Source organism: Tiliqua scincoides, chromosome 2, assembly GCF_035046505.1.
Source record: "Tiliqua scincoides isolate rTilSci1 chromosome 2, rTilSci1.hap2, whole genome shotgun sequence".
NCBI classification, from domain to species: domain Eukaryota; kingdom Metazoa; phylum Chordata; class Lepidosauria; order Squamata; family Scincidae; genus Tiliqua; species Tiliqua scincoides.
In genome coordinates, this window is record NC_089822.1 from 268,267,370 (window position 1) to 268,286,770 (window position 19,401).

The following is a 19,401-nucleotide window of genomic DNA, read 5'->3' on the forward strand; positions in this document are numbered from 1 at the left end:
TTAGAAAGATAGAGAGGGGGGTTTGTGACGGATGTGAGGACCGCATGGTGACTTGCCTGCCTGGTGCGAAGGTTGCGGACATCACTTCTTGTCTAGACAGGTTAGTAGACAGTGCTGGGGGAGAGGTAGCGGCTGTGGTGCATGTCGGCACCAACGACATGGGCAAGTGTAGCTGGGAGGTCCTGGAGGCCAAATTTAGGCTTTTAGGCAGGAAGCTGAAAGCCAGGACCTCAAAGGTAGCGTTCTCTGAAGTGCTACCTGTTCCATGCGCAGGGCCAGCTAGGCAGGCGGAGATCAGGGGTCTCAATGTGTGGATGAGACGGTGGTGTAGGGAGGAGGGGTTTAGATTCGTTAGGCACTGGGGAACTTTTTGGGACAAGCGGGGCCTGTACAAGAGGGACGGGCTCCACTTGAACCAGAATGGAACCAGACTGCTGGCGCATAACATTAAAAAGGTGGCAGAGCAGCTTTTAAACTGATCCCTGGGGGAAGGCCGACAGGAGCCGAGGGGCATCCGGTTCGGGACTCCTCATCCCTATGGGATGAGGATGGGGAGGTTAGAGAACAACAAGACAAAGGCAGGGTAGGAGAAGAAATTGGGAAAGGTAGGGTGATGGGATGTCATAGACGGTTTGGCACAATGAGAGGATGCGGGGACAAAGGAGCAAATAAGCAGCCCATCCTGGGGCATTCCGTGTACAAATGCTTTTATGCGAATGCCCGAAGTCTACGAGCAAAGGTGGGAGAACTGGAATGTCTGGTGACAAGGGAAAATATTGACATAGTGGGCATAACGGAAACCTGGTGGAATGCGGAGAATCAGTGGGATACCGCAATCCCGGGCTATAAACTCTACAGGAGGGACAGGCAGGGGCGTGTTGGAGGTGGGGTGGCCCTTTATGTTAAGGAAGGGATAGAATCCAGCAAAGTAGAGATTGAAGGTGGGTCCGACTCCACCGTAGAATGTCTGTGGGTTAAATTACCAGGCTTGTGCAGCAATGTAATACTGGGGGCGTGCTATTGTCCTCCAGACCAGAAATCGGATGGGGACCTTGAAATGAGGAAACAGATCACCTCCCTGATCTGACAAGGAGGGACAGAGTTGTAATCATGGGGGACTTCAATTTTCCTCATATTGACTGGGTCAATTTGTGTTCTGGTCACGATAAGGAAACCGGATTTCTTGACGTGCTAAATGACTGTGGCTTAGATCAGCTAGTCATGGAGCCCACCAGAGAACAGGTGACTCTGGATTTAATACTGTGCGGTACGCAGGACCTGGTTAGAGATGTAAACGTTACTGAGCCATTGGGGAACAGTGATCATGCTGCGATCCGTTTTGACGTGCACGTTGGAGGAAGAATACCAGGCAAACCTCTAACAAAAACCCTTGACTTCCGACGGGCAGACTTCCCTCAAATGAGGAGGCTGGTTAGAAGGAGGTTGAAAGGGAGGGTAAAAAGAGACCAATCTCTCCAGAGTGCATGGAGGCTGCTTAAAACAACAGAAATAGAGGCCCAGCAGAGGTGTATACCGCAAAGAAAGAAGGTTCCACTAAATCCAGGAGGGTGCCCGCATGGCTAACCAGCCAAGTTAGAGAGGCTGTGAAGGGCAAGGAAGCTTCCTTCCGTAAATGGAAGTCTTGCCCTAATGAGGGGAATAAAAAGGAACATAAACTGTGGCAAAAGAAATGTAAGAAGGTGATATGGGAGGCCAAGAGAGACTATGAGGAACGCATGGCCAGCAACATTAAGGGGAATAATAAAAGCTTCTTCAAATATGTTAGAAGCAGGAAACCCACCAGAGAAGCAGTGAGGGAGGGAAAGGGGAGATAAAAGGAGACTTAGAGATGGCAGAGAAATTAAATGAGTTCTTTGCATCTGTCTTCACGGCAGAAGACCTTGGGCAGATACCGCTGCCCGAACGGCCCCTCCTGACCGAGGGGTTAAGTCAGATAGAGGTTAAAAGAGAAGATGTTTCAGACCTCATTGATAAATTAAAGATCAATAAGTCACCGGGCCCTGATGGCATCCACCCAAGAGTTATTAAGGAATTGAAGAATGAAGTTGCAGATCTCTTGACTAAGGTATGCAACTTGTCCCTAAAAACGGCCACGGTGCCAGAAGATTGGAGGATAGCAAATGTCACGCCTATTTTTAAAAAGGGAAAGGGGGGGGACCCGGGAAACTATAGCCCGGTCAGCCTAACATCTATACCGGGTAAGATGGTGGAATGCCTCATCAAAGATAGAATCTCAAAACACATAGACGAACAGGCCTTGCTGAGGGAGAATCAGCCTGGCTTCTGTAAGGGTAAGTCTTGCCTCACGAACCTTATAGAATTCTTTGAAAAGGTCAACAGGCATGTGGATGCGGGAGAACCCATAGACATTATATTTCTGGACTTTCAGAAGGCATTCGACACGGTCCCTCACCAAAGGCTACTAAAAAAACTCCACAGTCAGGGAATTAGAAGACAGGTCCTCTCATGGATTGAGAACTGGTTGAAGACCAGGAAACAGAGAGTGGGTGTCAATGAGCAATTTTCACAATGGAGAGAAGCGAAAAGTGGTATGCCCCAAGGATCTGTCCTGGGACTGGTGCTTTTCAACCTCTTCATAAATGACCTGGAGACAGGGTTGAGCAGTGAAGTGGCTAAGTTTGCAGACGACACCAAACTTTTCCGAGTGGTAAAGACCAGAAGTGATTGTGAGGAGCTCCAGAAGGATCTCTCCAGACTGACAGAATGGGCAGCAAAATGGCAGATGCGCTTCAATGTCAGTAAGTGTAAAGTCATGCACATTGGGGCAAAAAATCCAAACTTTAGATATAGGCTGATGGGTTCTGAGCTGTCTGTGACAGATCAGGAGAGAGATCTTGGGGTGGTGGTGGACAGGTCGATGAAAGTGTCGACCCAATGTGCGGCGGCAGCGAAGAAGGCCAATTCTATGCTTGGGATCATTAGGAAGGGTATTGAGAACAAAACGGCTAGTATTATAATGCCGTTGTACAAATCGATGGTAAGGCCACACCTGGAGTATTGTGTCCAGTTCTGGTCACCGCATCTCAAAAAAGACATAGTGGAAATGGAAAAGGTGCAAAAGAGAGCGACTAAGATGATTACGGGGCTGGGGCACCTTCCTTACGAGGAAAGGCTACGGCGTTTGGGCCTCTTCAGCCTAGAAAAGAGACGCTTGAGGGGGGGCATGATTGAGACATACAAAATTATGCAGGGAATGGACAGAGTGGATAGGGAGATGCTCTTTACACTCTCACATAATACCAGAACCAGGGGACATCCACTAAAATTGAGTGTTGGGCGGGTTAGGACAGACAGAAGAAAATATTTCTTTACTCAGCGTGTGGTCGGTCTGTGAACTCCTTGCCACAGGATGTGGTGCTGGCGTCTAGCCTAGACGCCTTTAAAAAGGGATTGGACAGGTTTCTGGAGGAAAAATCCATCATGGGGTACAAGCCATGATGTGTATGCGGAACCTCCTGATTTTAGAAATGGGTTATGTCAGAATGCCAGATGCAGGGGAGGGCACCAGGATGAGGTCTCTTGTTATCTGGTGTGCTCCCTGGGGCATTTGGTGGGCCGCTGTGAGATACAGGAAGCTGGACTAGATGGGCCTATGGCCTGATCCAGTGGGGCTGTTCTTATGTTCTTATGAAGCTCCAGGGAGGCTGCAGGCGCCGCTTCTGGGGATATGGGAGGCGAAGGGGGCGGAGGGGGAAGGGGCTGCCCCACTCCGCCCCCATTGGCTCCGCTTTACCCTCGCAGTGCAGAGCGAGAGCAGCACAAGCAGGTCCCGCGCGCCCCTGGCCCGGACTGGCTCCGAGAGGGGTCCCTGCAGGACTTGGTTTTTGCCCCCCCCGGCTACGCCACTGTGCAGGAGGCTGCCCGGCCCGCGAGGCTTAACAGCAGCGACGCCGCACTGCTAAAGGCGCAAATGGGGGGAGCGGGTGGGAAAGCCCTCCTGCGCCGCCCCCCTCTGCCTCCTCCACCACCTCGTGCGTGTCTTCAGCCCCTCTGGAGTCTGCAGTCGCGGGGCTGCACTTAGTCGAAAGGGGGGAGTGCTGGTTTTGGGGGAACAGACTCCAAGGCCGGCCAGGGGAGGGGCTGAGAAGGCGAACTGCAGCTGCCCCCCCGCCTGCTGCCTTCGGACCTGTCCTGGGGGGGCGTCGATCTGGACGGTGGAAGTGGCCACGTGTCAGAGGGATGGAAGCAAAGACTACAGGGTGGGGTGGGGGAGACACTTCAGAGGCCCCCAGGACAGAAGGGGTTCAGCCACATGCAGCAGTGAGGCACTGGACACAGGTGGCGTCTTGTCCTCTTGTGTGATCCCTGAAGCACTTGGTGGGCCACTGAGATGCAGGAAGCTGGACTCGGCAGGGCTGATGTCGAGGGTGCCATGGGTTGCAAAGGATCCTTCCTGAGTGTGCAAAAGGACTGGCACTTGTCAGATCCCTGAGCACAAGTCGGTGCTTGTGAAATGACCTCCCTGCTGCAGTGAAAGGGCAACATAAGAACATAAGAACAGCCCCACTGGATCAGGCCATAGGCCCATCTAGTTCAGCTTCCTGTATCTTACAGCGGCCCACCAAATGCCCCAGGGAGCACACCAGACAACAAGAGACCTCATCCTGGTGCCCTCCCCTGCATCTGGCATTCTGACATAGCCCATTTCTAAAATCAGGAGGTTGTGCATACACATCATGGCTTGTACCCCATAATGGATTTTTCCTCCAGAAACTTGTCCAATCCCCTTTTAAAGGCGTCCAGGCCAGATGCCGTCACCACATCCTGTGGCAAGGAGTTCCACAGACCGACCACATGCTGAGTAAAGAAATATTTTCTTTTGTCTGTTCTAACTCTCCCAACACTCAATTTTAGTGGATGTTTAGTAGAGTGTAAAGAGCATCTCCCTATCCACTCTGTCCATCCCCTGCATAATTTTGTATGTCTCAATCATGTCCCCCCTGAGGCACCTCTTTTCTAGGCTGAAGAGGCCCAAACACCGTAGCCTTTCCTTGTGAGGAAGGTGCCCCAGCCCCGTAATCTTCTTAGTCGCTCTCTTTTGCACCTTTTCCATTTCCACTATGTTCTTTTTGAGATGCGGCGAACAGAACTGGACAAAATACTCCAGTGGTGGCCTTACCATCAATTTGTACAACAGCATTATAATATTAGCCGTTTTGTTCTCAATACCTTTCCTAATGATCCCAAGCATAGACTTGGCCTTCTTCACTGCCGCTGCACACTGGGTCCACACTATCATCAACCTGTCCACCACTACCCCAAGATCTCTCTCCTGTTCTGTCACAGACAGCTCAGAACCCATCAGCCTATATTTAAAGCTTTGATTTTTTGCCCCAATGTGCATGACCTTACACTTACTGACATTGAAGCGCATCTGCCATTTTGCTGCCCATTCTGCCAGTCTGGAGAGATCCTTCTAGAGCTCCTCACAATCACTTCTGGTCTTCACCACTCAGAAAAGTTTGGTGTCGTCCGCAAACTTTGCCACCTCACTGCTCAACCCTGTCTCCAGGTCATTTATGAAGAGGTTGAAAAGCACCGGTCCCAGGACAGATCCTTGGGGCACACCGCTTTTCACTTCTCTCCATTGTGAAAATTGCCCATTGATACCCACTCTGTTTCCTGGCCTTCAACCAGTTCTCATTCCATAAGAGGACCTGCCCTCTAATTCGCTTACTGTGGAGTTTTTTTAGTAGCCTTTGGTGAGGGACCGTGTCTAACGTGAGAAGGTGGGGGGCCTTCTGAAAGTCCAGATATATAAAGTCCACGGGTTCTCCCATATCCACATGCCTGTTGACCTTTTCAAAGAATTCTATAAGGTTCGTAAGGTAAAGCTCGACTGCTCTACTCTACGTGTATGACCTGGACTGTATTTTGACTACTCTTTGTGTGAAACTCCTTGCTCTAATATACAACAGCTATGCTCTTGTATACTCTGCTGTGCCTGCTGGTTTTTGTGCATCCTGTTCTACACTGGGACACACCCAACGTTCCTACGCAGTCCTTAACATGGTCTTTTTTTAACTAAACCTGAACTCTCTTGGCTAAAGGCTGATTAGAAATATAGCAAATAAATAAATAAATGACACCAGGGTACTTAGGACTGACCCAGTGGCATAGTCAGAAGGGGTGCAAAGCACTAAGTTCTGTAGGGAGCCTCATTGCAGCATGCAAGGGCTTCCCCTCCCCTTCAAAGCCATTCTGGTGGTGAGGCTCCCTCAAGAGTGGAGAGTGCTTGGCACACCCTCTAGTTACGCCACTGGGCTGTCCCAGACAGAGAGGAAAGATGCCCAGACATCGAAGGCTCAGCAATCAATCCTTTTCCCACCATAAGCAAATGTGACAAGTTGTGAGACATGCCAGTTCAACATGTGATTTCCGGTCAGGAAATGTCAAAGATGCTGCCCCGCCATTTCATTCTTTAGCTGTGAAAGTATCACTGTGAAACTTGATGCATCAATCACTATTGAGCATCACTGACAGCATCATTCACCATTGAGGATTCAAAGATCAGCTCACCACTGCACCTATTTTATTTGGGGATGGGGAGAAAGAGGAAAAATATAGGAAGCACGCACTGCAATGCAGTGCTTGAGGTAGACTGGAAGCCGGAAGTGACATCACAAGAGGGACAGACAATTTGATTTTCGACCCCTGCGCTCCAAGTCCCATGGCACACCTGTGGACCTCTCACAGCATATCAGTGTGCCACAGCACACTGCTTGAAAGTAGCTGATTGAGATAAATTAAACATGTCCTTGGCCTCCACCCTTGCATGCAGGCACAAGCCTGCCAACAGACAGAAGAAGAAAGCTGCAGGTGCTCATTGGTCAGGGATGACAACAGAGAGACCATCTTTGCCATCTACGAAGCAAGGAGACAAAGAAGCCTTCCCCAGAGAGGCCACGTTCCCGCAATTCTCCACCATGACTTCTGCATGCAGGGCCCTCTGCCCAGCATCCAGTGGAGCCCACTCTTCCTCTGTGAAGTAAATGGCAACCTCCTCAAAGGTCACCGGATCCTGAAAGAAGAAGAAATTACAATATGTTCTCAGGATGCTCTTTTCACAGAGGCAAACACAACTAGAATGCTTATTATTAACAGTATTATTAATTGTATTTATATACCGCTTTTCAACTAAAAGTTCACAAAGCGGTTTACAGAGAAAAATCAAATAACTAAATGGCTCCCTGTCCCAAAAGGGCTCACAATCTAAAAAGATGCAAAGGAATACCAGCAGACAGCCACTAGAACAGACAGTGCTGGGGTGAGGTGGGCCAGTTACTCTCCCCCTGCTAAAAAAGAAGCAGCCACTTGAAAAAGTGCCTCTTACCCAATTGCTTAGGCTTGCTTAGGCTCAGAGAGATGGGCAGCGGACAGACACATCCAGGATGCCCTCTCCAATGATCCTTCCCTTACCTGCTCTGGTTGGCTGGCAGCTGCTTCCACTCTGTCGCAAAGAGGAGACAGTCTTGTACATAGTGTGAGAGTCATTCCACCTCCTGCAAGGAAGACAAAAGTGGGGTGATGTGCAATCCTCTCTACCAGCAATTTTCACCTGGTGAGCTGTGGCACATTGGTGTGCAGCAAAAGCGTGACGCCAGGAGCTGCTTCCGACGGTGGGATAGGTCATTGCATCTCATTGGGGCAGCTACCGCCCGCCTTAAGCTGGGCAGTCCCCAGCCAGTAGGGTGTTGCCTCGCCACGGTCCGTTAACCTCACGGGGTGCGTGGGGTTTAGGGTAAAAACTGACATGCGGATCGACAACTCTGCACCTGGCCTCTGAGTGGCCCACTTGGAGGCAGGCTGTGCAGCATGGCCTTTCCCAGTTTGAAGAGACACTTGGCCAACAGTCTGAGGCTAAGAGGCAAGAAGGAAGGCCCACAGCCAGGGAGACAGACCAGGGACAGACTGCACTTGCTTCCGGTGTGGAAGGGATTGTCACTCCCGAATCGGCCTTTTCAGCCACACTAGACGCTGTTCCAGAACCACCATTCAGAGCGCGATACCAGAGTCTTTCGAGACTGAAGGTTGCCAACAATAAAAAAAGGTTCACAGGTGTGCCGTGGGAGTTTGGGGCACAGTGGCTGAAAATAGCTGAAAATCCCTTCCAGGTCTGCAGCTTTGTTTCTTGGGCAACTGTCTGTAGTAATGCATTGTCCCTCTTCCTCCACCAGCTCTGCAGACATTATTACAGACAGTTGCCCTAGAATCAGAACCCCAGAACCCGGAAGAGTCTCCTGGGAGCTGGAAGTGACATTCCAAGAGGCCATAGAGAAGACCATAGAAGCCAGTGTGCTGGGAGAAGAAAAATATTGAAAATTGCTGCTCCATACATGTGTTGTATTTTTATCTTCATTTTAAATTTATATTCCTCGTCTGGGCATCTGCATTCTTAAACAGTGGCAGTGAAACACATTTCCAAAATTGGGAGAGGGTGCTGGAGAGCACCTCCCACACACCGGCTCAGGAAACAGAACTGCAGGCCCTGAATTTCAGGCATACAAGAGCAAGGGAACCCATCGTTACTCACCCCGGTCACCCTCCTGGACAATCCACCTGAACAGTGGATTCTCCCTCGTGTTCAACAGAGCAGTCTCTGCCTCGGAGACTTCCGTGGTCACTTCGGCCACTGGCCCCCACCCTCTGAGCATCCCGCTTGGAGGCAGGCTGTGCAGCATGGCCTTTCCCAGTTTGAAGAGACACTTTGCCAACAGTCTGAGGCTAAGAGGCAAAGAAGGAAGGCCCACAGCCAGGGAGACAGACCAGGGACAGACTGCACTTGCTCCCGGTGTGGAAGGGATTGTCACTCCCGGATTGGCCTTTTCAGCCACACTAGACGCTGTGCCAGAACCACCATTCAGAGCGCGATACCATAGTCTTTCGAGACTGAAGGTTGCCAACATCATACTATTACCCAACTTGGGTCTGCTAGTTTAACCCACAGTATTTCTATGGTGGAGGCAGACCCGCCTTCCATCTCAACTCTGCTAGATTCTACCCCTTCTTTGACATATATGGCCACCCCTCCTCAACACGTCCACTGCTAATCAGGATTCTCTCTCCGACCCAGGAACCAGTGGACAAGGCAATGAAGATCTGAGAGAGCCTTGTGGGATGTCATCGGACATTACCATGCATGAGGTAGAGGAAGAGACTTTTAAAAAGCATGATGGATCAGGAAGGATGGAGGGAAGACAGACCCCTGCCTGGAGAACTAAACACGTATGTCTCCATGAACTCCTGATCAAAGAGGAACATTCCATAGTAAGGAGATGTGAGATGTGTCCTTTGCATGAGGAAACTACCAGCACAAGCACACATGAAAGGAGCCACACAAGGGAGAGAACTGCGCATCAGGAAAGATCAAGGAAGCAGGAGGGAAACCAGACACAGAAAGGGAGAAATAAATCTGTTGCCTGTTAGGGTAGCAATTTGAACACCCTCCCAGTCAATCCGCAGAAAGAAACTGAAAAGAGGAAGGAAAAATGCCCTCAGTGTGGAAAGATCTTCAACAGTAAATTGCACCTTACAAAACATCAAAGAATCCACACTGGAGAGAAGCCATATAAATGCTTAGAATGTGGGAAGTGTTTTAGTTTGCAAGCAAACCTCACCACCCATCAAAGAACCCACACAGGTGAAAACCATATAAATGCTTTGAATGTGGAAAGAGCTTTAGTGTGAGCTCAAGCCTGACTTTGCATTGAATAACACACACAGGGGAGAAACCATAGCAATGCTTGGAGTGTGGAAAGAGCTTCAGTTTGAACTCAAGCCTGACTTTGCATCAAAGAACTCACACAGTGGAGAAACCATATAAATGCTTGGAGTGTGGAATGAGTTTCAGCTGGAGCTCACAAATGACTTCACATCAAAGAACCCACACAGGGGAGAAACCATATCAATGCTTGGAGTGTGGAATGAGCTTCAGTCAGAGCTCACATCTGACTCTGCATCTGAGAATCCACACAGAGGAGAAACCATAGAATTTCCTTGAGTGCAGAAAGAGCCTCAGGGTCTACCCATCCCTTACTTCTCTTGAACACATTCACACTGGAGAGAAAGCTTTGAAGTGTTTAGAGTGCGGTGAAAGATTCTTCCACAGGAGAAGCTTTAAGGCACATCAAGGTTTTACACACAGGACAGAGATCTCCTCAATGCTTTGTGTGCAATGAACTTCGATCAGAGCACAAGCCTCTGTTTACATCAAAAAATCCACACAAGGACTCTTAGTACTGCTTGGAAAGTGTCGCCAGAGGTGGGGTGGCGCACCATGAAAGCGCAGATGATGCTGTTATCCTCTCCTCCTGTCAGCCTTAGAAGGGCCTTCAAGTTTAGAACGATCACCTTGAATGGGGACTGGAAGCATATGGACAGCCACTGTAGCTGCTGGAGCAGTGGTCCAGCCAAGTCATAACGTCTGGCCCTCATAACCACTCTTATGTTACATTACGTTAAGGCCACTGCCTTCTACACTCATTGCAGTGCCTGAACTGTTTTAGCAGGTAGCCTAAAACAGAGTGCATTGCAGTAGCCCAGTCTTGAAGTTTCTAAAGCATGGGTCACCAGAACTAGGTTGAAACGGCTCAAGTATAGTTTCAGGTGGCGCACCAGCTAAAGTTGTGTGAACACACTTCTAGCGACTGCTGCCACCTGACTTTCCAGGGACAGCTGAGAGTCCAGGAGGACTCCCAAGCTGTGCACTGTCACGGGAAAGGCATAAACTGGGCAACAACAAAATATAGGCCTCTGCTTGAAGCCATGTTAAATGCTTGGAACCGTGCTAGCCAGACACAGCTGTGAGAAAGTTCTGAATTAGGAGCCAGCTTCTCCGAGGGATGTGGGAGCAGCTGGCCCTCCTCTCCAAGAGAGCTGTTCCCAGAGTGGCTTGATTGGCCAAGGACACCTTGAGTGGGAATCTGCTCCAGCTGCAGATTTTCAGGTTGGGAGGGGTAACCCTCCATGAGTGAGTTACCTGTCTGCAGTCCACCACTAGAACCAGTTCTGATCTCTAATTGGCTGTTGAGCCCAAGTCACTTATAAGGGTCACCTGTTAGGAACTTTCCTTCTCTTAGATGTTCTCTGATCTGTGGGGCCTGAGCTTTGACCACTCTGATCTAAGCTGGATGGACCCTCACTGCAGCAGGGCCGACTGATGAACTGGGATTTATTGATGTGAGACTTTGGTGAGTGATACTATTAGTGTCAGGGGTTTTTATTCTTTTAATTTGGGTGTGTATTGCATGCTCTCTTTAAATGCCAACATCTATGCCTAAGTGAAGTGCCTGTCTGATGTTATTTCTCTCCTTTAATAAATCCTGCCTATTACAGCTTTAGCTGGGTGGATTATGGGAACCACGGAAGGGGGAACCTGGTGGTAAATGGGACTGGCTTCTAGTGACTTGGCCTTCTGCTTCCCTGATGCCCAGTAATTGGGCCTGGCACCCTGTTGCAGCCCAAGTGGGGACTCTGGCTGGGAAGCCAAGGCTTTGAAGGCAAAGTGACCTGTTGTATGGTCTGTGGGCTTCTCAGGCTGAGAGAGCAATTAACAGGGAGCAGAATCTGGTTAGGTAACTAGAGGGTGATTGGGCTTTTGCCCTGTGGACCAGGAGAGGGAAGATGGGCCTGGGAGGTAATAAAAAGGGGGAAATAGGAGCTGGGAGCTGCCTGGCTATTGGGGGGGGGGGAGGAAGTAAATCAAAGATGGATCCCTCTTTGCAAACTGATGAGGAAGTGAAAGGCCAGAATCTCTACCCTGCCAGAGAGGAAATGCCTGGGGAGAGTATAACTGTGAGCAGCCCTGCTCTTGCCTCGCTCTGCTGCATCCCCAGCCCTTTGCCCCACTCCTTCTGCCCCGCTATTCAAGAACCATCACAGAGGGGCTTGGTCCTGCAGCAGGGAATGCAGGCGCTCCTCTTCACAGCCCTTCAGTTCCAGGCTTGCTGGACACGCCAGAGGCCAAGCTCCAGGTCTCCTCGCATCGTGCCAGGAGGACGCAGACCCACGGAGGACCCGAACTGGTCCCGAGGCAAGGCAGGCAGGGACTCGGCTTCGCGGATCCCAGAGACTAAAAGAGGGGACCAGCCACACCAGCAGCCGGGCAAGGTCTGGCTGGAGCAGCTCCCCTCCGCCCCCTTCCTCCTCCGCCTCCTGCTGGGCGGCACCGTAGGTGGTCCAGGAGGAGTCCCGGGTCTGGGGTGGGGAGGGCATGGGGAAGCCCGGGAGCAGGGGGTCAGGCTCGAGGGGCAGGGAGCGGGGAGGGGAGCACTGCTGCACAGAGGCGTAGTCTGGCAGGAGCCTCCCCCTCGGAGCCAGTCCGGGCCAGGAGCGCTGCGGGGCGCGGGACCTGCTGGCGCTGCTCTCGCTCTCTCTGCTGCGCGGCACTGCGAGGGTTAAGCGGGGGGCGCAGTGGGGCAGCCCCTTCCTCCTCCGCCCCTTCCGCCTCCTGCACGCAGCGCCTGCAGCCTTTCCGGAGCTTCCAGCTGGCCCGGCGGGGGGACCTGGAGGAGCCGCGGTCAGGGAGGGTAAGAAGGAATCGAGGGACTGGGGCAGGGAAGGCCAAGCCAGGCTCCGGGGTGGGGAAGGGGGGCCACTGTCCCCCCCCCTCCACCTGGGCTGTGCTGAGGGGGCTGCGAGAATCGTGGGAAAGGCAGAAGCGAAGGGGCGAGACGGCTGCTCAGGAGGGAAAGGGGGGCCAAGGGCACAGGAGCTCGTGGGGGCACTGAGGACCCTCCTGTCAAGACCCACCCGGAAGGGGCAACAGGCTGCCCAGGACCCAGCTCTGGAACTGCGCCCCAAAGAGCTGCGCCTGTCCTGAGAGGCGGACCTGGGAGATGAACCCCGTGGGGGTTTAGGCGCATCTCCCCCCAGCCAGCCCCACTTGCAGCCCCGCCCCACAGCCTGCAGGGGGCGAGTCCAGGAAGGGCAGGCAGAGCTCCGCTTTGGGACCCCTCCTGCCCCAGGAGTGGAGCAGCGTCAGGGGAGCAGGCAGGGCAGAACTGGAGACCCCTTCAAGAGCTGGCATTTCAGGGGTGGCGCCTGTCCCAGCTGGGGAGCTGCTGCTTCCTGCTCCCAAAGGCTCCCCAAAGCGCCTGCATTTTCCTCCTTGAATGTTCTTTCTCCCAGTTCTTCAGAGAGATGAGCCTCCTTTGCCTGCTTCGCACAGACAGGCAGGCAGGAGAAGAAAGGAGGGCCTCGGAGGCAGTCCCACGTCCTAAAACGGGATGCCCAAATCCGTGGCTCAACAGCAACTGGGAGGAAAGGGCTAGGAGGGGACGCCAAGCAGAAAGGGGTGGTCTTTGCCCCCAGAGGCTTAGCACAAGGGGTGCTGCTCTAGCCTCAAAAGGGGGAGTCATAAAGTTGAGGGGCCACCAGAGAGAAGGCCCTGCCCCTTGCTGCCATCCACCTGCCCCAGCCCTGGAAGCTGACCTCCCAGTTTTGCAGAGGTGGAGCACAATCACTCAGCTTTCACTTTTGAAAGCCAGGGGAGTCCTGCAGACGCTCAAGCAGGGCTCTCTGCACCCCGGGAACGTTGCTGCAGGGACTGGTGGGCACATCCCAGTCCCTACAGCCCCCCTAAGCTACCTTCCCTTCACCTCTTAGGGGGCCAGAGGCCAGTGCCCTCAGGCTGGGGCGTCGCAACACCCCAGTTTAAAAGCCCTGGTGTAGGGTTTCAGAGTTCCAAACGGCATTCAGGAGCCCTCTCATCCAAAGCCTGGACCTCTTCCCTTTCCAGAGGTCCACCAGGGAGAAAGAAAGAGCGAAACATGGATTTGGAGCTGATGGGAGTCCTTCCAGCATCTGGGATTGATGCAGGGAGCAGAGAGTTCATTAAGGAGCTGAGCCCCAGAAGGAGGCAGTGGGGAGGACAAGGGAAGAGCTCCAAGTGTATGTCCTGCAGAGAGTGACCTCCCTGAGTAGCCTGGAAACATCTGCAGTCTTGCAAAGCTTTGAGCTGAGAGGGGTGGGAAAGAAGCCCCCAGGTGGGGAGGGAGGCCCAGGATCACAGCCCTACCAGTGGAGGGGAAGGGGAGGGGGCCGAGAAGGCACACTGAAATACCCCCCCCCCAGCTGCCAATAGCATGCTGAACTCTTGGTCTGCTCTTGGGTGCCTTTGTTTCTATGGTGAGGGGTTTTTATGTGGGCAGCGGAAAGGCTGGAACAGAGAGGGCCAGAAGGGGCCTTCATCTCTGAAATCAATGCCAAAAAGAGCAGGATGAGGTAGAGACACTGGAGAACAGGATTTTAGACCTAAAACGGAGGGGCCGGGTACTTTTTACTATATGTTTACTTTATATGTATATATATGTTTAATTCACGTATATAAAGTATGGTATATGAGTGTGGCATATGTTTTATTATATCTTCAGTTTATATACGTATTTAAAATTGTGTTTTATTTGTTTAACTGTTGGCATCTTTGCTGATTTCAACAGTGACCAAGGCAAGAAAAATAAGATCTTTCCAGCACCCCTGCCTGATCCAAAAGTCCCAGAGATTTTTTTGGAAGGTTGATGCTCTCAGAAGAAGGAATTGAGGAAGATGAGCAGGAGGAGCGACTGAGCAGGGAAGATCCAGCCCCAAATGTCTGCCCTGTGCAGAGGAACTGCCTTACCCAGCCTGCATCAAAACAGCCACGTCTTCCAAGGTGTGTGTCTCAGTGTCTCCCCTTTCCAGAGGTGCAGAGATAACTAGGCTTCCACCTAGGGCTGAAGTATTAGTGCCGGACAACAGGACGTGTCCTGGAATGGATACAACTCCTCTCTTAGGGACTTTCCTCAATCTGTCCAATTCCATTTGAAAGGCATCTAGGCTTTCAAGTGCCAATACCACATCCTACATAATAACATAAGAACAGCCCCACTGGATCAGGCCATAGGCCCATCTAGTCCAGCTTCCTGTATCTTACAGCAGCCCACCAAATGCCCCAGGGAGCACACCAGATAACAAGAGACCTCATCCTGGTGCCCTGCCTTGCATCTGGCATTCTGACATAACCCATTTCTAAAATCAGGAGGTTGCGCATACACATCATGGCTTGTACCCCATAATGGATTTTTCCTCCAGAAACTTGTCCAATCCCCTTTTAAAGGCGTCTAGGCTAGACGCCAGCACCACATCCTGTGGCAAGGAGTTCCACAGACTGACCACACGCTGAGTAAAGAAATATTTTCTTTTGTCTGTCCTAACCCACCCAACACTCAATTTTAATGGATGTCCCCTGGTTCTGGTGTTATGTGAGAATGTAAAGAGCATCTCCCTATCCACTCTGTCCATCCCCTGCATAATTTTAAGAACATAAGAACAGCCCCACTGGATCAGGCCATAGGCCCATCTAGTCCAGCTTCCTGTATCTCACAGCGGCCCACCAAATGCCCCAGGGAGCACACCAGATAACAAGAGACCTCATTCTGGTGCCCTCCCTTGCATCTGGCATTCTGACATAACCCATTTCTAAAATCAGGAGGTTGCGCATACACATCATGGCTTGTACCCCATAATGGATTTTTCCTCCAGAAACTTGTCCAATCCCCTTTTAAAGGCGTCTAGGCTAGACGCCAGCACCACATCCTGTGGCAAGGAGTTCCACAGACCGACCACACGCTGAGTAAAGAAATATTTTCTTTTGTCTGTCCTAACCCGCCCAACACTCAATTTTAATGGATGTCCCCTGGTTCTGGTGTTATGTGAGAATGTAAAGAGCATCTCCCTATCCACTCTGTCCATCCCCTGCATAATTTTAAGAACATAAGAACAGCCCCACTGGATCAGGCCATAGGCCCATCTAGTCCAGCTTCCTGTATCTCACAGCGGCCCACCAAATGCCCCAGGGAGCACACCAGATAACAAGAGACCTCATTCTGGTGCCCTCCCTTGCATCTGGCATTCTGACATAACCCATTTCTAAAATCAGGAGGTTGCGCATACACATCATGGCTTGTACCCCATAATGGATTTTTCCTCCAGAAACTTGTCCAATCCCCTTTTAAAGGCGTCTACGCTAGACGCCAGCACCACATCCTGTGGCAAGGAGTTCCACAGACCGACCACACGCTGAGTAAAGAAATATTTTCTTTTGTCTGTCCTAACCCGCCCAACACTCAATTTTAATGGATGTCCCCTGGTTCTGGAGTTATGTGAGAGTGTAAAGAGCATCTCCCTATCCACTCTGTCCATCCCCTGCATAATTTTGTATGTCTCAATCATGTCCCCCCTCAGGCGTCTCTTTTCTAGGCTGAAGAGGCTTATGAGGCTTCCTCATAAGGAAGGTGCCCCAGCCCCGTAATCATCTTAGTTGCTCTCTTTTGCACCTTTTCCATTTCCACTATGTCTTTTTTGAGATGCGGTGACCAGAACTGGACACAATACTCCAGGTGTGGCCTTACCATAGATTTGTACAACGGCATTATAATACTAGCCGTTTTGTTCTCAATACCCTTCCTAATGGTCCCAAGCATAGAATTGGCCTTCTTCACTGCCGCCGCACATTGGGTCGACACTTTCATCGACCTGTCCACCACCACCCCAAGATCTCTCTCCTGATCTGTCACAGACAGCTCAGAACCCATCAGCCTATATCTAAAGTTTTGATTTTTTGCCCCAATGTGCATGACTTTACACTTACTGACCTTGAAGCGCATCTGCCATTTTGCTGCCCATTCTGCCAGTCTGGAGAGATCCTTCTGGAGCTCCTCACAATCACTTCTGGTCTTTACCACTCGGAAAAGTTTGGTGTCGTCTGCAAACTTAGCCACTTCACTGCTCAACCCTGTCTCCAGGTCATTTATGAAGAGGTTGAAAAGCACCGGTCCCAGGACAGATCCTTGGGGCACACCGCTTTTCACCTCTCTCCATTGTGAAAATTGCCCATTGACACCATCATTTTCTAATGATCCCAAGCATAGAATTGGCCTTCTTTACTGCCACTGCACATTGAGTCAACACTTTCATCGACTTGTCCACCACCACCCCAAGATCTCTCCCCTGATCTGTCACAGACAGCTCAGAACCCATTAGCCTATATGTAAAGTTTTGATTTTTTGCCCCAATGTGCATGACTTCACACTTACTGACATTGAAGCACATCTGCCATTTTGCTGCCCAGTCTGCCAGTCTGGAGAGATCCTTCTGGAGCTCCTCACAATCACTTCTGGTCTTCACCACTAGGAAAAGTTTGGTGTCGTCTGCAAACTTAGCCACCTCACTGCTCAACCCTGTCTCCAGGTCATTTATGAAGATGTTGAAGCGCATCGGTCCCAGGACAGATCTTTGGGGCATACCACTTTTCGCTTCTCTCCATTGTGAAAATTGCTCATTGACACCCACTCTCTGTTTCCTGGTCTTCAACCAGTTCTCAATCCATGAGAGGACCTGTCTTCTAATTCCCTGACTGTGGAGTTTTTTTAGTAGCCTTTGGTGAGGGACCGTGTCGAATGCCTTCTGAAAGTCCAGAAATATAATGTCTATGGGTTCTCCCGCATCCACATGCCTGTTGACCTTTTCAAAGAATTCTATAAGGTTCGTGAGGCAAGACTTACCCTTACAGAAGCCAGGCTGATTCTCCCTCAGCAAGGCCTGTTCGTCTATGTGTTTTGAGATTCTATCTTTGATGAGGCATTCCACCATCTTACCCGGTATAGATGTTAGGCTGACCGGGCTATAGTTTCCCGGGTCCCCCCTCTTTCCCTTTTTAAAGATAGGGGTGACATTTGCTATCCTCCAATCTTGTTGGCACCGTGGCCGTTTTGAGGGACAAGTTGCATATTTTGGTTAAGAGATCAGCAACTTCATTCTTCAATTCCTTAATAACTCTTGGGTGGATGCCATCAGGGCCCAGTGACTTATTGATCTTTAATTTATCAATGAGGTCTGAAACATCTTCTCTTTTAACCTCTACCTGACTTAATTCCTCATCAGGATGGGCCCTTCGGGCAGCAGAATCTGCCTGAGGTCTTCCGCCTTGAAGACAGATGCAAAGAACTCATTCAATTTCTCTGCCATCTCTAAGTCTCTAACAAAAACCCTTGACTTCCGACGGGCGGACTTCCCTCAAATGAGGAGGCTGGTTAGAAGGAGGTTGAAAGGGAGGGTAAAAAGAGTCCAGTCTCTCCAGAGTGCATGGAGGCTGCTTAAAACAACAGTAATAGAGACCCAGCAGAGGTGTATACCGCAAAGAAAGAAGGGTTCCACTAAATCCAGGGGAGTGCCCGCATGGCTAACCAGCCAAGTTAGAGAGGCTGTGAAGGGCAAGGAAGCTTCCTTCCGTAAATGGAAGTCTTGCCCTAATGAAGAGAATAAAAAGGAACATAAACTGTGGCAAAAGAAATGTAAGAAGGTGATAGGGGAGGCCAAGCGAGACTATGAGGAACGCATGGCCAGCAACATTAAGGGGAATAATAAAAGCTTCTTCAAATATGTTAGAAGCAGGAAACCCGCCAGAGAAGCGGTTGGCCCTCTGGATGGTGAGGGAGGGAAAGGGGAGATAAAAGGAGACTTAGAGATGGCAGAGAAATTAAATGAGTTCTTTGCATCTGTCTTCACGGCAGAAGACCTCGGGCAGATACCGCTGCCCGAACGGCCCCTCCTAACCGAGGAGTTAAGTCAGATAGAGGTTAAAAGAGAAGATGTTTCAGACCTCATTGATAAATTAAAGATCAATAAGTCACCGGGCCCTGATGGCATACACCCAAGGGTTATTAAGGAATTGAAGAATGAAGTTGCAGATCTCTTGACTAAGGTATGCAACTTGTCCCTCAAAACGGCCACGGTACCAGAAGATTGGAGGATAGCAAATGTCACGCCTATTTTTAAAATGGGAAAGAGGGGGGACCCGGGAAACTATAGGCCGGTCAGCCTAACATCTATACCGGGTAAGATGGTGGAATGCCTCATCAAAGATAGGATCTCAAAAAGGATAGAATCTCAAAACACATAGACGAACAGGCCTTGCTGAGGGAGAGTCAGCATGGCTTCTGTAAGGGTAAGTCTTGCCTCACAAACCTTATAGAATTCTTTGAAAAGGTCAACAGGCATGTGGATGCGGGAGAACCCGTGGACATTATATATCTGGACTTTCAGAAGGCGTTTGACACGGTCCCTCACCAAAGGCTACTGAAAAAACTCCACAGTCAGGGAATTAGAGGACAGGTCCTCTCCTGGATTGAGAACTGGTTGGAGGCCAGGAAGCAGAGAGTGGGTGTCAATGGGCAATTTTCACAATGGAGAGAGGTGAAAAGCGGTGTGCCCCAAGGATCTGTCCTGGGACCGGTGCTTTTCAACCTCTTCATAAATGACCTGGAGACAGGGTTGAGCAGTGAAGTGGCTAAGTTTGCAGATGACACCAAACTTTTCCGAGTG

The 19,401-nt window shown here is 50.7% G+C and overlaps 2 pseudogenes; both read left to right on the forward strand.

The window, feature by feature from the left end:
• Nucleotides 1-19,401, forward strand: part of LOC136640315 (zinc finger protein 850-like) — a 105,381-nt pseudogene that overhangs the window by 76,413 nt on the left and 9,567 nt on the right.
• Nucleotides 9,160-10,059, forward strand: LOC136641427 (zinc finger protein 239-like; annotated as a pseudogene).